Raw genomic sequence first — 23,114 nt, forward strand, 5'->3', positions numbered from 1 at the left:
TTAAGCTGCAGCCAACTTATTTAATGTCATGTCTGATCATACATCTTGTGCCACCTTCCTGTAAAGAAAACAAAGTGTACTGATTACTGAAAAAAGCCTCTAGAAGAATATCCATCTCAAATATAGTGAATTTGGCCCAGTCAGACTCACTGTACTCGTTCTGCCATTCATAGTGTATAGCAATAAACACAGTAAGCGTAATCTATAAAAAGGCCTATATTAAATAATGCAAATCAAATTTTCAGTTGATGGTGCTGCCAAAATCAAACTAGACAGTTATTCAGTCAACCTGACATAGCAAAACTAAGAATAACACATTCCTCATTTCCAAAATAAAAACTAGTACCGCACGACTGATGATTTTACAGATCTAGCAATTTGGCAACTAAAAGCTAGCATTTCATCCAGGAGCAAGTATTTCATCAGCAAATGTACTCATCAATGTATAAACCGGACCAAATCAAGCAAAACTTAATTTCTAATGGACGTGCAGCAGGGGTAACCTGGATAGGGAAGAGCTGGGTGATGCCCCAGGCGGCGACCCTCTCCACGATCCGCCGGGGCGACGACCCTCTCATGATTCGCGGCGAGATCCGATGCTGCCTCTGGGCTGCTGGACCAGGACGTGTGGGTGGACACAGAACCTCCGTGATCCGCCCGGGCAGCAACCCTCTCCACGATCCGCGACGCTCGCCGCGGCCACGATTCCTTTCCGCTGGACGCGCGCACCGCCACCTTGCCGCGGCCGCGACTCCTCTCCGCCGCACGCGGCCACACCCTAGCACCTCCGTGGCTCCATCCGGTCGCGGCGTTTCTCGCTACCGCCGGTGTATTTGCCATCCTCCCGGAAGGCGCATTCCAAATGTCATAACTTATTTGTCACTCGTCCTATAGGTTTGTTGATTAAGTGTTACTTTTGTCTAGTTTTGTAGGATTATAACTATATAGGATATCTTATCTTGGTAATAATTATTTTTTAATTGTTAATTTAAATTTAAAATTTTATAATTATATTTTTACATGAAAACCATTTACCTATATTTTAAATTATACTTGTTCATAAACTATTTTCTACATAATATTTAATTTATAATTTAAATTCCAGATACTTCTAAATTTGTATTTATTTATTGAAAATTATTACAAATAAAACAATTGATATTAAAATTGATATTGAGGGAAGAATCCATCTATAAATATAATTTATAAACAACTAAAATTTCAGTGAATCAAATTAGAAATACAATTTAAGATTTAAAAATAAAAAGGTCCATGTGTAAATTAAGAGAAAAGGTCAATATATAAATACAATTTAGAAGTATCTAGAATTTAAATTATAAATTAAATATTATGTAGAAAAGACTTTATGAACAAGTATAATTTAGAATATAGGTAAATGAGTTCCATGTAAAAACATAATTTAGAAAATTTTAAATTCAAATTAATAATTTAAAAAATAATTATTATCAAGATAAAAGATCCTGTATAGCTATAATTTCTATAAAACTAGACAAAAGTGATATTGAATCAACAAAACCTATAAGACCAGTGACAAATAGTTAAAGTTCACGAAGAAAGTGATATTTAGGAATACGCCTCTCGGGAGGATGGCACATCATCCCAAGTCCCCCTGCTAAGGTTGTGGCCCTGTGGAGTCTGGCCGTGCACAGCTGCGATGGACGGAAGGCTAACCTAATATTTTTTTTCTATCCCTATCATGCCCCCGTGAAATGAATAGATGGATTTCAATGTTATCTGGTGGTACATCCTCAAGTATGGAAAAACTGCTCTATAAATTTACACTAGCAACTATATCAATCCGTGTCTATAGAAGTAAAAACCGTCTTTAAGAACAATAACTAATATGCTAGCTATGAATAGAGACGGCCCCAACTATTTCTAGAAAAACAATAAATTGTCTCTACTATATGGTAGAGACAGAAACAACCAAGCAACAAGTGTCTCTACATGTTTTTAACAAAATTTTGTATTTCAAATTTCACACGGCCATAATTTAAAGTAGAGTCGGTTTTCCATGTGTCCAAAAATTTTATTTACACATCAATAATACACTAAATATTAAATTTAAGTGCCGTCCTAGAACACGCCGCAGCCGGCGTTCAACCATATTGTCATGGCGTTTCCCGTTTGGAATTCTTCAATGTGAAATCGACCACATCCTCACATGTAAAATAGGGATGAACGATCCCAACTATAAGAAGAGGGTATCCTCTAATCAATCTATTAACACAAAGACGACAGATAAATAATAGGATAAATAATAGGAGTACATTGGCTAATCAATGAATCAGCGATGGTAGAGATGACGTGTCACATATATCGTCTCTTAGTTAATAAGTTTTTTACATGCATGGATAAAATTAAAGATTACATACACCTCTGCCATAATACTTTCTCAAGCAGTGTATATGGTAACTGATACTTTCTCAAGCAGTGTATATAGTGATCAGTTACCAAATTGTGTCAAGAAAAAAATTGCACCAGCAGCACTTGCCGACCCGAAGTCATTAGTTCACAGACACGTCATCAATCTGGACATCTATCTTCTCCTCCGTCGCTGCCATCACGCACTGCGCACGTAGCTCCTCGCTGCTGCGGTCGTGTCAGTGATGGCGGAAGGCCCATCTCTGGCAGCCCCGCGACGCCCGGGCAGTCGTCAATGTCCAGCCACTCGAGGGAGGTCAGGCGTGGCAGGTTCGCAGGAAGACGACGGAGGTTCGGCAAGCGCCAGAAGTCGAGACGACGGAGGCCGGCGGCGAGAAGCTGGAGAGCTCTCTCCTGTTCGTCCGTCAGGCCTACCATCGTCTCGCTCTCGCCATTGTCACGCTTGCTTCCCCAAGACCAGAAGGACAGCCGTCGCAGGGACGTGAGCCGTCTGCAGAGGGAGACGGTGAGGACGGCGCCATCGCCGATCTGGAGCGTTTCCAGCCCGGACAGCACCACCTCGGAGGCACCTTGCTGCTGCTGTGACAGAAGCTCCAGACATCGAGGTACACCGGGTGAGCCGGATACTCCCAGGGACCTGAGGCTCGTCAGAGAGTCGACGCCCTCGATCGAAGCGAGTGAGACGCAGTCTACGATCTCCAGCTCGCACAGCGCCGTCAGGTGTCCCAGCTGCAGGAATGTCAGCTCTGGGCTTCGCCATATGTACAGTGCTGTGATGCTAGGGAAGCAATGCTGCAGCAGACGGGACTGGTCATGGTTTCCGAGGCTGGAGATATCAAGCTCCTCGAGTGATGGATGAGGTGCCTGGATCTGTGCGTGCTCCTGCAGTTTGAGATCCCATGCAGCAGACAGCTCGGGGCTCATATCAATCTCCAGGTTCACAAGAGACGGCGGGAGCAATCCGACACCCACCTCACCACTCACCAGCAACGGCATAAGCTTCGGGCAACGCTGAATTCTAAGACGCTCGAGAGAGGTGTATCTCAGGAGTGCTCCCTCCTGTCCAAGCCCAACCAGCTTCAGCTCTGGGCAGTCAGAGATATCAATCCTCTTCAGAGAAGGGAGGATGTTAGATGGAATTTCCAACAGTTGTTCGTCTCCACTTGAGGGCATTGCTTCCAGATCATTGTTGCTGCCTTCTTTCTTCGCGGGTTGATAGAGTGAAAGACATCTTATTCGTGGGATGTCATTCAGTTCCAGACTATCCATCGAACGAACATGCGAAAGCATTTGTGTCAAACGATACCCCAATATGTCGCCACATGCCTGAATGGAGAGTAATCTGAGAGACGGGAGGACAAGTCGGCTCGGAAAGATCAATTTAGGGCAGTTTGTTAAATGCAGTTCCTCCAAAAGGGTGCACTGGTTGAGACCTTCAGTAGACACGGACACCAAATTTGGACAGTCTTTTATACGGAATGATCGTGTGCGCCCAAAGTTATGGAATGCTAATATCTTGTCATCAAGCATAATCAACTCGTCAGATTTGATTATAAACTCACATGTTCCCTCCATTGTAGGAAGAGTTGGAATCCCTCTGATGGAGAAGCGATGCATCAGTGCAGAAAACGGGAGAGGATGTGAAATTACCAGACGAGGACAATCATGAACGGTGAGATCGAGGAGACTCCTTTCGATCCCCTAGGGAAGTGGAAATTTGCAGGGGTGAAGTTAGCCCGCTACAATATTCCAGGCTTGCCATCTGAATCAACACCAACTTCTGCAGGGGAGGGACTAACAGCTCCTTGACTGAATGCAGGTGTATTAGTTCCAACTGCTTGAGTGCTTGCATTTCTCTCAGGGATAGTATTTCCCATTTGCTGCCACATCATTTACAGAGAATCTAAATTATCAAGAAAAGAAAAGGAAATGGGTGTTGTTCATGGGGAAAAAAAAAAGAAAATTAAAGAAACAGCTTATATGTACCTTATGTGAGGACAATGCTCGATGGTGAGTATGCTTAGAAACAAAAACCATGACCTGTGCTCTGTTGCAGAAGGAGAGAAGCTTTGGAAAGGAGTGAAGTTATTCAATTGAGGGCAGTTCTGGATCTTCAATACTCTAAGGTGTGAAGTCAATTCTATCCCATAAGTTCCAATGCACTTCTCCAATTTCGGCATGTCAATTAAAACCAACTTTTCCAAGGAAGGAATTGATAATTCCACTAGATTCCACATCTTGGCCAATACCAATTTCCTAAGCATTGGAAGCATCTCAAGAAATCTAAGAATCCGCCACTCACTGCAATTTTGAAGACGAATTGTCCGCAGTGATGTAACCGAGAGATTACAAGAAAGCCACGTTGGAGATGTAGGGCCATTGTAACCAGTTATACGTAGAGTTTTTAGGTTATGATGTGGTTGAAGACCCTCAAGGACATCTTTTGCTATCTCAGATTGTTCGAGGCTCATGATACCACCACTCCATGTCAAGGACAACCATTCCAGATACTCTTTATCGATAAGCCTGGCGCCATTGGCTTCTTCTTTAGTCTTCACATTTTCAAGACGAAAGATTCCAAGAGTTACAAGCTTATTCATGTATTGGAGTTGTCTTATACCGAAACTGCTATCATTCTGAACCTTGAATTTTAGTTCTTGAAGAGAGATCATGTTGCCCACACCACCTATGGAGAAGTGCACTTTAGGGTTAGCAATGAGATGGCGCAAATTAACTAGATTATTCATGGCAGCAGGCACAGCAAGATTTCCAGAAAACCCCACATTCAACACTTGAAGGTGATAAAAACTTGTCAAAGCCCGAGGAAAAGCAATGTCCCTGTAGTCTCCATACAGCACCATGTCTTTAGTGTCCGAGACACAAATAAACTCAAGATATCGGAGATGATAAGGGTTTAAGAAAGTATGTGTAGCACTGATGTCAGCATTTGAGACATAGACTCTTAATAACCTTAAACATTTGGCTTCCTTCAATACAGTTTGTATGGACTTCAATAGGTGTACACTGCTGCTTCCAAAATAGCATCAAGCTCCTCAACTTTTGCAAAGGTCTAATCTTCTGTAATATCACCTCATATTTCTCAGTAGGAAAGTTGGCACTTTCATCGTTACCGTCACCAGTGATGGACAAATGACGAATACCTGGTGGAGCTGTGTTAGAATGCGATCCTTCTATCATATAACACTCTCTTGCTGAAACCTGCTCTGCTAAATCATGCATTAGATCATGCATAACGTAGCCTGACTAAGCTTTCTGGAAAAATCCAGAATCCACCAAACTATCAAAATATTGCATCCCTGTCTCTTTCAATCCCTTGCATGTATCTTCACATTGCACAAAATTTTGAGATATCCAGGCCTGCACCAAAGTCAGCCCCCAGAACCGGTGATCCTCTGGAAATAAAGAGCAGTGGGAGAGACAACGTCGCAGGTGAAAAGTAGATAGTCGTAACTAAGTTTCAGGATAGGTACAATGTCAGACACGCTTAGGTGTATTTTACTGGTAGTAATATACTGTCAGTAGAACTAATCTTGTCTATTGATTTAAAAGGGTATTTTGGTACTTTAATTTATATTTGATTTGTTTTTATTAATTATTTTATTACTTCAAATATTCTCCTAGTCTAGGTCCGCTTCGTTTTTTTTTCCTAATCTACATCGTCCAGGTCGAGGTCGTGGTGGCTTCCTTGCGCGTAGTCATAGCGCCGCTGGGCCTCGTCGGGCCGCCCGTCGCGCGCGGCGAGGAGGAGGCGGAGGTCGGTGGCCGCGGAAGGGTCGCGCTCTGGACTGACGCCGTCGACGCGCGCGCATACTATCACAGAAAAAGGACGAAATTGCCCCCTCCGAATTCTACTGCATCTAAAATTGATGGTAGTATAGTATAATTTAATCACAGCCATACGATAAAAACAGACAAACGGCTTGAATTAAATTATACTACAAGTAAAATGCATCGAAGTCGGCCTCGTAATGTCATCATCTTTTATTTGTAGAGATTTCCATTTGTCTTGAACTGTCCTCCAATGTTCATAGCTAACATTTCTGTTCAAGAGTGCGCCAACACTTCGTGCTGCGAGTGGGCAGCCCTTCAGTGCAGCAGCAATCTGTTGCCCAATGGATTGCAAACTAGGGTGACCCTCGTAGTTCTCGTTACCAAACACACATGCTTTGAAGAACTGCCAAAACTGCTTCTCGTCCAGACCACTGATTTCGAATGTATCCACTGTTCCTATCATTTCTGCAACCGACTTTCTCCGGGTTGTCGCTAGCACCACACAACCGGTTACTTGGCTATGTTTCAAGGGAGCTAGCAGCTTATCCCATCAGCTCATGTCCCGGTCCTCCCACATATCATCCAACACGAGCAGAAATCTTTTCTCTTATGTTCTTCATGAGAATCTCCTGTAGCACATTGAAATTGCTGACATCTTTGTATTCTTGTTTATCTTTGCATATATGCTCTAAGATCTCAAGTGTTATGGCCACTTTGTTGAAGTAGGTGGACACACAAACCCAGATTCGCAGGTCGAAATAATCAACAACTCTTTGATCACGGTATACAAATTTGGTGAGTGTCGTCTTCCCAATACCACCAATGCCAACTATTGGCAAAACACGCAGATCACTTGATCCGTCATCCAATAATATCTTCAGTATCCTGTCCCTATCGGCATCCCTCCCAAACACCTTGAGCTCGTGAGGAACAGAAGTTGTCAGCCGTGTGTTCCTGGTCTCACTTTGCCTCTGAGTTGATGGCAAAGCTAGGTGTGAGATATATGGCAGAAGAATCCCCCTCACAGAATTGCCAGTTCTCTGTAGATTGTTCACTATTCCATTGATCCTATTGGAAATACCAAGCTTGACCTCAGGAGGCAGCATGGTGCCATGGGCTGTCTCTCCCTCTCTGTTTTCTTTTTCTGCAATATGAGGCCCAAACAGTGATTTGGCTCCTGGCATTGCGTAGGAGTTGATTGGACGAAGTTGCATTGCTTGCCTCTGGATTATTAGCAGTGGCAGCACTGCAACCTTTGCCTGAACAAGAAATTTCAGTTTGCTATGGAAATCAGAACAACTAAGCTGCCCAACTTCTCAAGCAAAAAGTAGATGCATCATCTTTGCAACTATGAATAATGTTAGACGAGGGAATAACATTCCAGCCTTTGCTCAAGGAGCTACAGCCAATTATTATAGAGTCCGTGCACGAACAAATTCTGCACATATACCAAAAATACAAGCTAAATCATGCTGTCGAAAATTCGAAGTAGGTAGGCAATTAAAATTGCATATATAGAACAAGACAGCCATAAGTCTCCATCCATACCTTTCTCAATCTGTTGTTGTAGCCGGTAGTAGTCGAGCTCATCCATAACGTCTTGGGCATCATAAAGCAATTCTCTGAGAGCATCCAACGAGTGGACCAGTGGCTTCAGCTTGTCAATCCTCCTTCCCTGATCGGCAGCAGCAAGCACCATCTCCACGTTCCTCATCTCGAACTCCAGCAAGCTCAACTCCACGAAACCAGGCTTCCATCTGCCCAGTGAAGAAACTCCCCAGGATGCTTTGCACAAGCCATCCTATTGCTGCTTCTATCGTAGCTCCGGCTACTAACCCCATCGTCTTCGTCTCCTACTGTACCAATGAGCCAGCAGCAGCCTTTGCACAGGCTAGGGAGAAACCGAGGAGATGGGCTCAGTGGGACAAAACAAGCAGTTATTCTCTTGGGTCAACAACTGCGAGAATATATTAACTGGTCATTCGGTCAAACCGAATTTCAACTTACAGTAATAGAAAAAGTAAAGATACAGGAATATACATGCACATCAATTTATAGAAATTTTTTCAAGAGGTTGGAATTGATGTAAAGTTTACAAAAACAAATTTTTCCTTTGTCTTTCCTATAATTTATTCCTACAAACCGAATAACAATTATTTTGAGGAATCCAAATCGTTTGTTTTCCCTTTAAACCGAATCAGCCCAAAATCAATATATAATTTTTTTTGCATAAATGCGTGCAGCAAGCCCTACTTTACCTGCCAAACATATTTTATCTTCAACCTCGGTAAAATTATACTATCTCATGATGAAGATTGACTTATTCTCCTACAATTAATAGACGTGTCTGATTGTTGCTTTTCTTTATATTTATACAATTTGTTGTAAATATAGCTATATTAAAAATAGCATGTGTCTAGATCATCAGCTGGTATTCTTGAAAGCAGTTTCATGGCAGTCAATGGTATTCCATCATCAGTTCATCACAGAAGCTGTTTATTCTTCTCTCCGTATAAAATTTAGAAACCATCCTTGCTTTTCTTAAAGTCGACATTTCTAACATTAGACTGATTACTAACCGAACAATGGGCTTTTTTTACGATCTTTAAAAAGTATCTTGAGATACAAAAAATTTTAGTATAAAATTATAGTACCCTGAGGTACAAATGTATCTTAAGTTACTAATTTTTTACACTAAAAATATGGTAACTCAAGGCATTTTTTTTAATGACGGTAAAAAAGCTCAGGAACAATACATATAATAATACATATATTTTGTGTCACACATGTGATGTCATCAGATTCGAATGCGAAAATGCTTTCATAGTGTTAGGTTCGTAGTTGTTGACAATATATTATTAAAGTAATTAATTGTTGAACCATACTATCAGAGAGCATGTCAGTAACATGCACGTCTTATATTTCCATGTGAGGGAGTAGAATATAATCGTTTTATCATGCCAGAGGGATGCTAAATCATAATAATGAAAACACTCAGCACTAAAGTTAGGTACCTGGGTGTACTCCAGAGTCTAGAGAAAGGCTATAAGAAGGAGAGAGGAGAGGACTAGTATATTGGCGTTTAATTAATTAATTAATACATAATTATGTATATTAGCACTTCACATTAATTAGGAATGCTCAAATACAGGACATATGCTAAGATATATTCATGCAAGTATAATAGTAGACTATAAGTTGGCTATAAGCTGATGTGGAGGAAAGAGATAATAAAAAAGAAGTGGGGCTGGCTCTCATGCAAGAGCCAGCTATAGACCAACTCCAAAAAATACATTAAATGCAAAGATAAGAGAAAGAGATAAGAGATAAAAATTATAGCCAACCTTATAGCCAACCTGTTATATGTGTTGACTATAATATAAGCTTATAGCTAGTAGGTTGGCTTTACTATTAAACTTGCTCTTAGTGCAAGTATAATAGTAGGCTATAAGCTGGCTATATACTTATGGGAGCAGAGAGGAGATGAGAGAGAGTGTAAGTAGGCTGTAAGCTTCTAGCCAGCTCGGGCACAGAAACCAAGAAACTCTGTGAGAGTGACATGTGGGTCCTGCATTAATGATGAAAAGCTAACTAGTATATGGGTGGGCTAAGAGAAGACTATAAGATTTAAAATCTTATATCCTATATTATTAGTCTTGCTATTAGAGATGCCTGCAGCAGGTTAACCAGAACACAATTAATATATAAACCCAATGGTAGCTCGGTCGGGGTAGCTCATGTGAGTCGAGGAAATGAGTTCTGTGCTGGGTTCGTGTCAGTTTCCATATATACATTGTGATTATTAGAGAACGGTGCGTTGCTCAGCGGGCAGAGCAGCAGCCAGCAGCAAGCCATTGGTCTTGCATTGGATTATATATGTTCGAACCCAACATAGTCATCACCTCCTCAAATTATGTTCTGGACAGGATTAAGTTTCTTTTTTCTTGACAAGTTGATACGAAGGGACATTCACAGTACAATTACTAGAATAATATTCATAAAATTAAATAAAATTGTTTCAAAGAATATAATTAAGATGGCGTGGCTAGCTATTAGGTAAATAAAGAATGAGAAGAAAATCATTTTTCTTACATAAAACATGGTTTCTATCTAACCAATTAATACACAACGAAGAGATGCTTAATATAAAATTTAAATATGAATTAATAGTGTTTACACAATCAAGCATTTGTAGTACCTGGCGACAGCATATAGCACAGGGAAAATTATGTAAATCATGCAGCTAGTCTTAGCAAAAACCAAAGTCGACTCGATCTTTTATAAATTAATTGCCTATGACAGCATGGTGACTTACCTATCTCTGTAATATGAAAGCTGGGCAGATTCATTGGCCAGAAACGTGCCACGTGTCGTTGCTTGCTGCTGAGGAAATGTGCTCCCTGTCAGCTCACGGCCAGACGCTCACGGCTCACCCAAGCACAGATGCTACACACAACCTGCTCTCTCTCTCCCTCACGTGGGCAGAAACCTTTCAGCTCACACGCACCATGCTATTGTGTTACTGATCCGTTGTCGCCAGCACCATTCGCACATGTCGCTGCGCCGCACCAGCGTTCACCGTATGGTTTCACAATTGTTAGAATTAATTCAAATTTGAATCTTAGAATAAGCATAACATATTCATTTTAAATCTGATTTGAGTGAAACTTGAACCTAAATTTATCTAAATTCATAACCTTCCTGGCGGTATTAAATTCATTACTTAATAAATATAGTTGTATCTATGAAGACATTAATATCCAATGGTTAAGCAATAGTAAACCTAAAAATGTATTACTACCTTCGTTTCGTAACATAATATGTTTGATTTCGGTTGTAATATTTGACCATTCGTCTTATTAAAAATTTAGTACAAATATAAAAAATATCAAGTCATGCTTAAAGTTCTTTTGATAATAAAGTAAATCATAAGCAAAATAAATGATAATTCCATAATTTTTGAATAAGACAAATGGTAAACATTGCAATAAAAAAAATTCAAACATCTTACATTATAAAATGAAGGGAGTAATAAATAAATTTGGTGTTATACATTAAACTAGGTATGGGAATAATTGTCTCAACATGTATTTTAAAATGTAAATCCATTTTTAGTAATTCTTGAACCATTTTTCTTATAAAATCAAGACCCTCCCAATGGTATATAATTTGTAATTTGATCATATTTTATTCATAAATTAAATATTTGGTTAGCTTCATATATAATTAATATATTTTTAATTCCTCATGGAAAAACTCCACGGGTTAAAATGTGGTGGTACAAACGAACGATGCACCCAATAGATACAATCATACATTCTAAAACACATCAATCTTTATTAAAAAATTAATAAAGGTATTAATTATAAATTTATGGTTACAATCACTAATAACTAAATTGTCCATTTATAATTACGCGCAGCAACGCTGAGCGTTCTTTCTAGTGTGCCACGAAACTCCAGTAAGGTTTGATCATGAATCCACAAGAGTGCCCGCTACCGTGTACACGTCTGAGATGGTGAGCCACGTGGCTGCTGATCTTCAACATGAGGCGGCAGAGAGGTAATCATCTCATCTCACCTTGGTTTCTTTTCTGTCCTCAACCAGTTAATACAGTAACAATGTGTCATCCCTTTTCATGTAGGATTATGGGTCTATTTAGGGAGACAACTTTTTTCTGTCAGAAACTGCTCCAAACGGTTCATAGCAGTGAGAATTCATAGTTACAAATTCTAAAAAAATAATCTAAGAATTCAAAAACTGAAGAAGCTGGGTTTATGAGCTTTTCCAGATTCTGAGAAACTGACTACCAAGCAGCTTTTCAAAATTTAAACCTCCCCAAACAGACCCTATATTGTTCCCCTATATTGTTCTCATATATGTTTTTGATAATGGTATTGGTACTGAGTTCAGTATTTATAGGAAATATTATAATATTATACCTTATGCTAATTATATTTGACATGAGACGTGGATCGATTAAAAGCTCGATGAGAATTTTTATATAAAAATAATTTGACTAACGTTAGGATGGATATATATATATTACTGGTACCCTATGGAGAACATAATCTGGGACAAGAAAGACATGGCATACGAGCATCCCTCTCTAAATAATTTTGGTAAAACTCACCCTTTAATTTATTAATGAATTAGACAATCTTTTTATCGTCCTAAAAAGAGAATGTTGTAAGCAGATTTAGAAAATAGTATTATAACATCGTAAACTTTTTATAAAATGAAACTAATGGTTAGAGTTATAAAAGTTAAGTGAATCCTGTCTTAACGTCAAATATTTATGACCAGCCGAATGGAGTATTACGCTCTTGAGTTGTGTATGTATATATGAGCCAATGATAGATACTCCTGTGCAATATATCAGGCTTACGAGTACAACCCGAATCTGTAGCAATATGGGCCAATCCGGACGCCGGCCCAACTCAGCCCACCTGCAAAATCAGACCCAGCATATCCCTCTGATATATTATTTGGGTGGATTTTAAATTAGACCCTCTAAACAAGCACGTACTCAAACTCTTTTTTTTTTTCCAATCATCTTGCTAGCATACAATTTTGTCTTTCAAAACACACCACAAACACAAGCGCTTATATAAACATTCGCATAATCACCCCGATAAATACATATAATACATTCTAACTTTATTACTATCTTTTCTTTACAGACTGGACTAGATTAACAAAGTTTCCATAAGAGCCTCGATATCGACGACAGATACATCATAGGAGCAATTAATCATACGAACAATTCTATAGTTTTTTATAATAGGTACCGAGAGGTACAAAAGGTTTTTGTGTAAAAACCATTGGTATGAAAGCATGCACCGGAAAACCAAGAGAATATAGGTAAGGAAGAAGAGGTAAACAATGCGTCACAACTATTTTTTAGCATAATAAGAATGTTGTAAGTCATCCATCGTTTTTTTCGATCATTGTACGCAAATTGGCTTACAATTTAGGAAAATTTAGTATTATTGACACCGAAAAACCTCGACTTTAGAAACATAAATCCGAGTTAAATTTGCTGGTACATTTTAATACCAAAAGATCATATAATTTTTTTGCCATTCGGTCCAATTCCGTTAGTTCATAGTGATTACAACATGTTCGAAGCATACAACCATTACAAATTAAAAAAGGAAATCAAGTATATCTACCGCACCATCAATCCGAAGGATGAGGACTTCTCTTTCTCTGAAACGAAGGATTGTCGAAACACAGTAATTTGAAAATTATACAATTAGAGTACCATATCAGCTTAAATCATATGGATTGGAGAAACCCAGAAAAAACTGCAGGAATTAGAAAAGAGAAATAAACACAAACAAAATTTTACAAGATGTTAGATCTCATGTTGAAAATCCTTCAAAATTCCTATGGTTTGAGTCATTTTCAGAAGGAATTTCAAAGGAATAGAGAAGAGACATTCCTTCATTCCAAACGGTCATATATGAATTTTTATATAGGAATCTAATCCTTATAAATTTCTCATAATTCATTTGTTCAAAGGAGCCTGAATGGGTTATTAATAGTCCATTTGCATCGGGGACATCGAAATTCGATCAAATTAAATCCCAGCATAAACGATAAATTTGAATGCATCTCTACCTGACGATATCGAATTAATAAACAACTAGAGATGGAATGAAATTGAAGCCATGTAGTTCATATTTATCCATATATGGAGCCGTCATGTTTATTCAAAAGTATACATATGCATGAATGGAGTCGTCCTCATAAGCACGCATGGACGGAAAATTATTCAACAACGATAAATGAGATGAGCAACAAACTAATTAAGGGAAGATATCAAATTAGACGATGAAATTCGATCGAAAACATGTCCGGCGTCCAAACAGCATTTTTATTATTGGTCGTAGAACAACACATGCAGCGATTAATGAACGCATCATTAATTACACGACGGGACCGGGAATGTGATAACCTGCAAAATAAGAATACATATGTACGCGTTAGAACTAAATACTAAATAACAGGAATTAACGGAGAAGAGAAATAAAATGACTTGAGTTAAGTTCCCGAATTATACTGTGGGTCACTCTTGTAATTATTTCTGAAATTAATAAAATTATATCATGGGGCCCTCCTCACTATCTTGTGATAAAAAAAAAGTTCCCGAATTTTAAAAAATGGCTGCATATATCCAACTGAGCATAGAGGCTGGGTAAAAATACACTTCTATGAAAAATAAAAAAAAACATAGAAGAGAAGATATCTAAATAGGCGAATTAAGTAGTGATCATCTCTGTTGAAGCAAGTGATCGAATTGCTCGGTTTTTTTGTTCCTACAACTCAATAATCTTATTTTTATATATTTTCCACCACGCAATTTCAGTATTTATTTATACGATATAGATTTATTTTCAGGATATGTAAGAGGTTCAATTTCGCACTTCGTTTTAAATAGCAGGATGCATGAACTACACCATTCCTAAGCATTTCTCAATTTTTGATATTAATAATATATTTTCTCAATTTATTTTTGAATCGAACTGTTTGTTGTTACTTTCCATGTTACGGCTTAGAACCAAACAGATCCGGTAAGACCACAACTATGCACGGAACATGTATATAAGAAGCTTTTGGCCAGTAAATTAATTCATAAAAAACACATGTGCTGCTTGCAATTTCAGGTCGAAATTCTGGAAATTTCAGGAATTTCGGGACACTCACACCGCCCTGGCCAAAAGAACCTACCCCCCCCCCCCCCCCCAAATCATTTTTTTTTTCATATTGTGGTGAATTTTGCCAAATTTATTTAAATTCATTCAAAATTTATTTAAATTTCAAGTTTTCTCCTTCTGAAATATTTGGTCGCCGGTAGATTTGTGCATGTCGAAATAGTAAACATGTATGTTGCATTCCTTTGCTGCTTTTTTCTTAGATTTTTCCGTACATACTTCTTAAACTGTTAAGTTAAATGATACACCTTCTAAAAAAGTTTAAGTTCATCATCTTTACTTTTGTAGAATAGATTTTTAACTTTATAGCGGCTAATTTCAAGATAACTTTTCAGCAATAAAAGACCATAACCTTAGTTGGTTAGGACTAATTATTGTACTTGAATTTGTCCTAGACTTTATGATTATTTTTTTAGTGGTAAACAATGTACTCTTGATAGCAAGATACGCATAGTGACTTCGTCAATCATGTGATATACAAATTAAGTTTTTTAATGTAATTATAAAGTTAGATTGACCAGTCTACTCTTGGAAGGTAAGGTGTGCACATGTGTTCATTTATATTGTAAGTGTGCATATAAGTGATGGAGCTATATTCAAGCCGTAGGGTTAGCTGAGTCCACAGTTTTTAAAATTACAGTGGTAATTACCGCTCATACACCTGAAAATTTATGAAATCTTAAAGACGTACATCAGAGTTATTGGGCGCGCTCGCAACACACTTAAGGGAGCAACCTGTTTTTTCGTGCTTACGCTTCCCAAATGCTTAATGGTAAGTTTTTTTTGCTAAAAAATAGTTTATGTAACATACCCAAGCCCGTAAACCCGAGAACTAAATTTAAATTAAATGTATCATGTGGTTGTTGAGTGGTTTTAATTGTTTTTGGATCTTAATCATCTCATCATCACATGCAATAATGGGCCTAGAGTCAAAAAACAATTAATCTGTTATTTATATGCATTAAAAAATTCTACAAAAATTCTGAAAACTACCTTGATATGTCGGAAATCAACCCTCAAATTCTAAAAATTTTTCATTAAGGTTTGCTATCTCTTTGATCTATTTTAATCTGTCCAAAATTCTGAAAAATTGCTTAGTAGATTCAAAATTGCTCTCTCGGTAAAATTTATTTCGAAACCTCTTTTTGAAGTTTGGTATCATCCAAAGTCTTCTACTAACATTCCTCTAACACCACGAGAAGTGGCACACCGTGGATCACTCTTTAACCCTTTCTTCTCTTCCTCCAAAAATCGAATCAGCTACTAACTGCACTGTCAACGGTTGCTAACCATGTGTCAACCCATGTTCATCCCTTCATTAAGCCTAAACCAAAGACTTCTAACAAAAACCACTTCAGCCCTTTTACTCTCCACATCACCGCCGACCAAGAGGATCACTAGTATACGTTTGTTGCTGCACAAAATCTCTCTTCAATCCCCTCCAAAGATCCTTGGAGACAGCCTTACTTGACTTAGCCTCCAAGCCAGATTTCAAATTTCTTTCACTTACAAGTGGGCTCCACACCCCTAGGACCCACATGATAGCCTCCCACTGTCTCCTCACAGCCTCCACTGTCCTCCATGCCCAATAGGCGCCGAAGAAACCCCATCATAGCACCAGCCACCCATCCCTCTCACTCCCCCGACTCCACTCTTGCTTATTTGCCAAGCCAACACGTCAGGAGGAAGGGCATACTCACCACATCAAGTTCCAAGTCCGAGCAAACGCATCCCATGCCCAGAATGCCCAGAGCTCGGTCGTCTTTCCTAGCACTGGCAACTTAGGCGTCGTCGTTCTCCATCCTCGGTGAGTCCCTCTCTCTTCCATCCTATGGAACGTGATCTACGTATCACGCCGAGCTCATCTGTGCCACTTTTGCCCTAGAAGCAATCTATCAAACACGTGGTGGGCGTCACTGACCTCGTCGCCGGCCACCATCTTTGCCGCTCACGTGGACCTCGTTTCCTCCGTTTTTTCGCTTGGTGAGCACCCTAGTACCTTGACACAGCTATTGCACTAACTCTTTTGCACTAACCGAGCCCTTGCATGCACTAACCAAGCCATTGCAAGCACATGCATGGGCAGACCAAGACATACCACTGTTGTTACTCATGTTCCATGGCTACGGACCACCATTCCCTCACCACCACCACTCACGGATGCGCAAGGACCCCCTCTACATTTTCTCTTTTGCGCTCGAATCGATTCGGGCCACCGATCATCGCCGGCGAGCTGAAAATCCAACTCACCCATGGCTGCCCCTAGCTTGAGCCGACTAGGGACCTCCTTCGGAGAATTCGACTAAAGCTAGGAACCTATCCGAAAACTGCCTAGACATATATTACTGTAGCAAGGGAGTGCGGGTTGATTTCCTATCTTCCGAGGGCCTTTCTGCAAAACGACCCTCACTTCATAAAAGCGCCCTACACTGAGATGTGGGCCCGGCTAGTATTAAATTTTGAAAACTGATTTCTATTTTTTTTAGCTGAGAATGAGCAGAAATTCAAAAATTTGTAGAAAATTCATTTTAACTCCGAAAATTGTGAAACCAGTTTTGTTAGATCCGTGAAACTGTGAACTATGTAGAAAAATATAAAACTTGGTACTTTTTGTACAAACTTTTCCTTTATTTTTGTTTTGCCCTAAATGCCTCCAAGAGCATGTTAAATCCATAACAAATTGAAAATAGCTCTAAAAATTATGAAACCACTTCTGTTAATTTTCTAAAATCATGCTCTGTAAATTTCTAAAAGTAATTTTCTTCACTTCTGTACAAAAATGTTGCTTAATAAAACTTAGCCTTTTTAAAACCTTCTTAATTGAAAAATGCATATCTCTATAAAACAATGTGATAAAATAAAAATTCCTTCACTAGAGACCACCTGAGACCAGCACACACTCACTGCATAAGTTTCATGCATTTTTTGTTTTTACGCATTTTTGTATTTATCGTATACGCGTATTTTGAATAGAGTAAGAATACATCGAAGAAGAAGAGGGTGAGTTTGTTGAAGACCAGGTTCAGGTGTTTGCAGACGAAGGCAAGTTAGTCCCTCCTTTGACCACTTTGATCCTATGTTTTATTGGGCTAAATGATTCTATTGCAAACATGCATACGTTAGCTAGTATTAATTTTGGTAAAAGAAATTATATAAATGTGAGAATGGTAGATATGACCTAATTGCTACATAATCCACCTTGAAATATTGAATCTTGCTGGTTGTAACCATAGGGTGCTCTTGGATACAATTATTATGTTATTTGGAATTATGCTATGCTTATATTGCCGCTATATGTTTATATTCGGTTACCGCCTTACAAATTACTTATTTTGATAAATGTTATATGTGAAAAAGGTTATTTTGATGTTGTTGGATAGAATTTTAAATGTGTCAGTATTGTGAACTGAAAATGGAGATAACTTGTTTTTAGACTTGGGCGACGAGTGGTGTACATATGGTGGTAGTTGTGCACCGATAGAGGGAGCGTTCGCCCGGGTCGATTAAGGACCTCACTCTATGTCACCAACTAATGAAAACAGTACAAACCACATGTGCTAAGTATGGGCTGGCCTTAACCTATTAGCTGTTTAGAGTTTAGCCTTCTATCTTGGTAGGCCGAAGAGTATGGGTTACCGGGTTTTGGTAACTTATCGGAACTTTCTATGGTTTGTGATATGTTGAAATTGATTAATGACATGTGGTATGTGATGATTTGAGTGGGCAGTCTATCTAATACATCGATGTCGTGCCTCATGAGGGATTCCGGGTAGGGTTCCTTACTGTGCTAGGTTAAAGCGTGGGCCCGCTACCTAGTGGCGCTACTTTGCTAGTAGCGTGAGTAAAACACACATCGTGTTGGTGCAAAGCTAGACAATAAACAATGTAATGGTTTCTTATTACCTCTAGATCATACTCAATGTGTAGAGTGTGGTGATACCGACGAGTATCGGATAAACTAGAGCGATCCATATCATGTGGGCTGAACAGTTGTACAAACTCTGCAGAGTCTAAAACAAATCGATTAGCCGTGCTCACGGTCATGAGCGGCATGGTTAAGTGTCATGAGTATAGTTTGTGATTTTGATAAACTCTTGTGATCTTGGAAAATGGTTGGAATGTTTTGTTGGTAAACTTGGGTAAAGTTCGGTGAATGGTGATGATATGATGGAAGTGGTGATGATCTACCTTGAGGGGTAGATGTGTGTTATTTCTTCATTTACATTACAAGCTTTACTTACTCTATACTATTGTTATAAAATTTTCGTTGCGAAACATGTTGTGAACTAAAATTGGCATTTATGCAAAAAATTACCTATACACAGCTTATTCTTGAATATGGCCAACATGTAGCATGCTAGGGTTGTCATCAACTTGCTAGTACATTAATTTGATTAATGTACTGATTTCTTGCTTTCTTTTACTTGTTTTTGGCTCAGACCCTGCTATAGGTAATGACTGTTTGGATAAGTAGTGTTATGCAGCTTGTGATTTCCAAGGATGGTTCTAACTAGGGATTTACCCTAGCCGGTTTGCCTATGGGTTTTGGGTAGCACGCTTACCACATGAACCAATATGTATGGCTTGTCGCCAAGTACTACTTAGAACTTAAGACTATTTATGCTTTATGCTTAGAACCACTTATGATGTGGATATCATGCTTGAGATGACTTTTGTGAGACTATGTTGCATTCCTGGGCGGCTAGTCGCCCATGAGGATGGGTTTGAAATGGTTGAGATAATTGGAGAATATGCCTTTGTTGAGATCGAGTCTCTGGGTACGCTTTTGGTTGTCACCATCGAGTGGTTGACGGGCGTATGACGTAGATGACTAGCGTGGCTATTCCAATGGTTATGTCTTCTATTTCATATCCGATGGCTTAGAGCCTTTGTAGTGTCCTCTTTAAGACATGTCGGGGTCTGCGATGAGGTTGGATGGTTATTGTAACAATTAGGTTTTATCTGAGACCCCATCCATCCAGATATTTTGCGCTGACATGCCTCGGAGTGTTGCACCACCTAGGCTTTGGGACGTCCTCACAGCTTTCGATTATGTAACATCCCAGCCCAAGGCTTAATAGGATTTGATAGATACTCATACCAACAAGTTGCAAGTTTTTTCCGGAAGCTTATCTCAAGGGAACTCCAAGGTTAAGCGTGCTTGGCCTGGAGCAATCTTGGGATGGGTGACCGACCAGAAAGTTAATCCTGGGTACGCATGAGCGAGGACAAAGTGCGCAGAAAAGACATGTGTTGGTTGTGTGAGGGTAGTCTTGATCTCCTAGAGCACGGGCCCGGCCTAGGGCGGTTCCTGTTTCACGGACGCGTGTGGGCACAACGGCGTGGGCATGTTGCGGCACGTGGGCCCTGCGGGGACACGGCAAGGCACATGGGCCAAACCTGGATACACGGACGTGGCCAAGAGGGGAAGCGTGTGGGCACAGGGGCGTGGGCATGTTGCGGCACGTGGACCCTGCGGGGACACGGCAAGGCACATGGGCCGAACCTGGATACACGGACGTGGCCAAGAGGGGAACGTTCCTGGTTGTTTGCCGGTCGGGTCCTTTGAGGGTAGGTGTATGTAACATCCCAACCCAAGGCTTAATAGGATTTGATAGGACACGGCAAGGCACATGGGCCGAACTTGGATACACGGACGTGGCCAAGAGGGGAACGTTTCTAGTTGTTTGCCGGTCGGGTCCTTTGAGGGTAGGTGTATGTAACAACCCAGCCCAAGGCTTAATAGGATTTGATAGATATTCATACTAACAAGATGCAACTTCTTTTCTGAAAGCTTATCTCAAGGAAACTCCAAGGTTAAGCGTGCTTGGCCCGGAAGTTATTCCCGGGTGCGCATGAGTGAGAACAAAGTGCGCAGAAAAAACATGTGTTGGTTGTGTGAGGGAAGTCTTGATCTCGTAGAGCACGGGCCCAGCCTAGGGGGGTTCCTAGGGTCGGGGCGTGACAGTTTATATAAAAATCATTTAGAAAAATCATATTAATTCATCTTTCAAGTTTACAATAGCTAATACTTAATTAATCATATGCTAATAATTTTTCTCATTTTAAGTACGCCAATTAGACTCATTTGCACGAGCTGATGCGAACGAGCCCATTGACCCGAGAGGTTCGTAGCATATTTTTTATTATGAGTGCTTATGTTTGTATCGTGTTAACCATGTTCATTTAATTATAAAAACAATAAAAGTAATCATGGTGAATCTCGTTTGATTGTTTATAGCCGCACACGCTACAATTTAAAAAAATTACTTTGATCAAACGTGTACAAGACACAACCCCCCATACATACCCATATGCCAACACATCCCGTGAAAGAGGTTATGATAGGAGCATTCACATAACTCACTCCTAGTCATTTACACCACAGTGAGATTGCACCTCTCACACCCTTAGCCGAGTTGGGTAGGGTACCATTGTGCCACGGTAGATTCGGCAGCCGATTAATCCATACCCGGACCAACACAACTTCAACACATCTGCCCTCAACTGGATGCTTGAGAGAGGAGAAAGCTGTACATCATGCTCAGTCATTGCCCACGTTTTCTTGCATTAAGTATGGATAAGTCTCCTAAGTGTTTTTCATGAGCCGGTCCATAATTGTCATGCGCACGACCATAAAACCATGTACTAATAGCCTACTACTAGTCATATTTTAGTTATTTAGTAAAAAAACCTAGAACATGAACTACTTTCATTCTTAGGCTAGATCTAGAATTATTAATGAGAATAAATATAGTGTCCCAACCATAATTATGTGAGTAGTATCTAAGCATGACTAAACTATCAAATTAATAATATAGATAAAACCTGGGTAACAAGGTAAAAGGATGTATACAACGGAAGATTTAATAGTGAAGTATATAATTGTGAAAGAACACATTTTATAATTTATAAATGCAAAAATAATTTAAGAACGTGGATCAATATTCTCAAAGATTTCGATGTGACATGCCTTGTAACTCTAGGAAATCTTAGGCTACCACTTTGTAACAGACCTTCATATTAGGAAAACTATATTTAGTAGATTCTTTACAAAATTATTGAACCACTAGTATTTGAATGGGCTTAAATAGATTTCGGATTTAATTAGTTATGTTTTGAAAGGTCTGTTGTTTTCTTTACTAAACCTGAAAAGCATGTTAATGAGTTTTTAACGTAAAGCGAATGGAAACAAAAAATAGTAGGGAAAATAATACTTTGCCCTGACTACGAGCATAGTCGTTAACAACTCCTACCGTGGACTTTAGTTCATGACTGCAGTAGCATGCATGAATCTAGGCGACGAAGGCAAAACGGCCTGCAAAGGCTAGAAAATGACTACCGACAGAACAAATTATCATCTTTTGTATGAATACCAGATTCACACGATAACCTGTTAACGGTTCACATCAATACAACTGAAACACAAATGAAACATGGGAAACTTTCACGAATTGTAGATTCATACAACGAAACTCATCCGTTGCATGGGTCGTGAAATGAATCATAGAACAACTACAGGGTTAATGACTAGCAGAAACGCTTAACAAACTACCAGTTCACATATACAAAAGTGAGAATTCACACTACAAATTTAGTCAATGGTTAGCAACAAGTACTAAGGTTGGCGGCAACGAAGTGCAAGCGTGGGATTCACATGATGGTAGTGAGCAGCAGGACGGCGATGAGGCAGGGGAGGTGGCTCGATAGCCAGTGGTGGATCCACCACTGGGGCTAGGGGGGTTTCATTGAAGCCTCTCCTTAGCCTCTGTAACAAATTTTTTGATATTACTAAAAAGAAGAATGGGCTAGAAACAATTCTCTCTCGTCCAACCTCTCCTAATATTTTTTTTCTAGATCCACCAATAGCAGTGACCGACGGCTATCGGCCGCCAACCGCGGCTACTGGTGGAGGCAGATGTCGCTAGTGGTCATGCTAGCGGCATGGCAGCTAGCGCAGGGAGACGGCGACACAACGAGATGAGGGCAGCAATTGGTGGGTGGTGCGGAAGAGGCGGCTTAGAGAGAGGTTAGAAATCCTAACCGAAAATGAATTCTTTCTCGATACAAATGAAAAGGCTAGAGATAAAAGAAATAGAGATCACACGACTTAGGTAATCGTACCAAGGAAAGGAAGGGGCACGCGCAGAGATGGGAGGGTGGTGGCTTGGCCAGCTAGGTTAACTTAGCTCTCTC

The 23,114-nt window shown here is 39.7% G+C and overlaps 1 pseudogene; it reads right to left on the bottom strand.

Annotated features, from left to right (window-relative positions):
- Window positions 1–2,528: 2,528 nt before the first annotated feature.
- Window positions 2,529–8,039, bottom strand: LOC102716359 (annotated as a pseudogene).
- Between the last annotated feature and the right edge of the window lie 15,075 nt (window positions 8,040–23,114).

This window comes from Oryza brachyantha, chromosome 11 (genome assembly GCF_000231095.2).
Source record: "Oryza brachyantha chromosome 11, ObraRS2, whole genome shotgun sequence".
Taxonomy (NCBI): domain Eukaryota; kingdom Viridiplantae; phylum Streptophyta; class Magnoliopsida; order Poales; family Poaceae; genus Oryza; species Oryza brachyantha.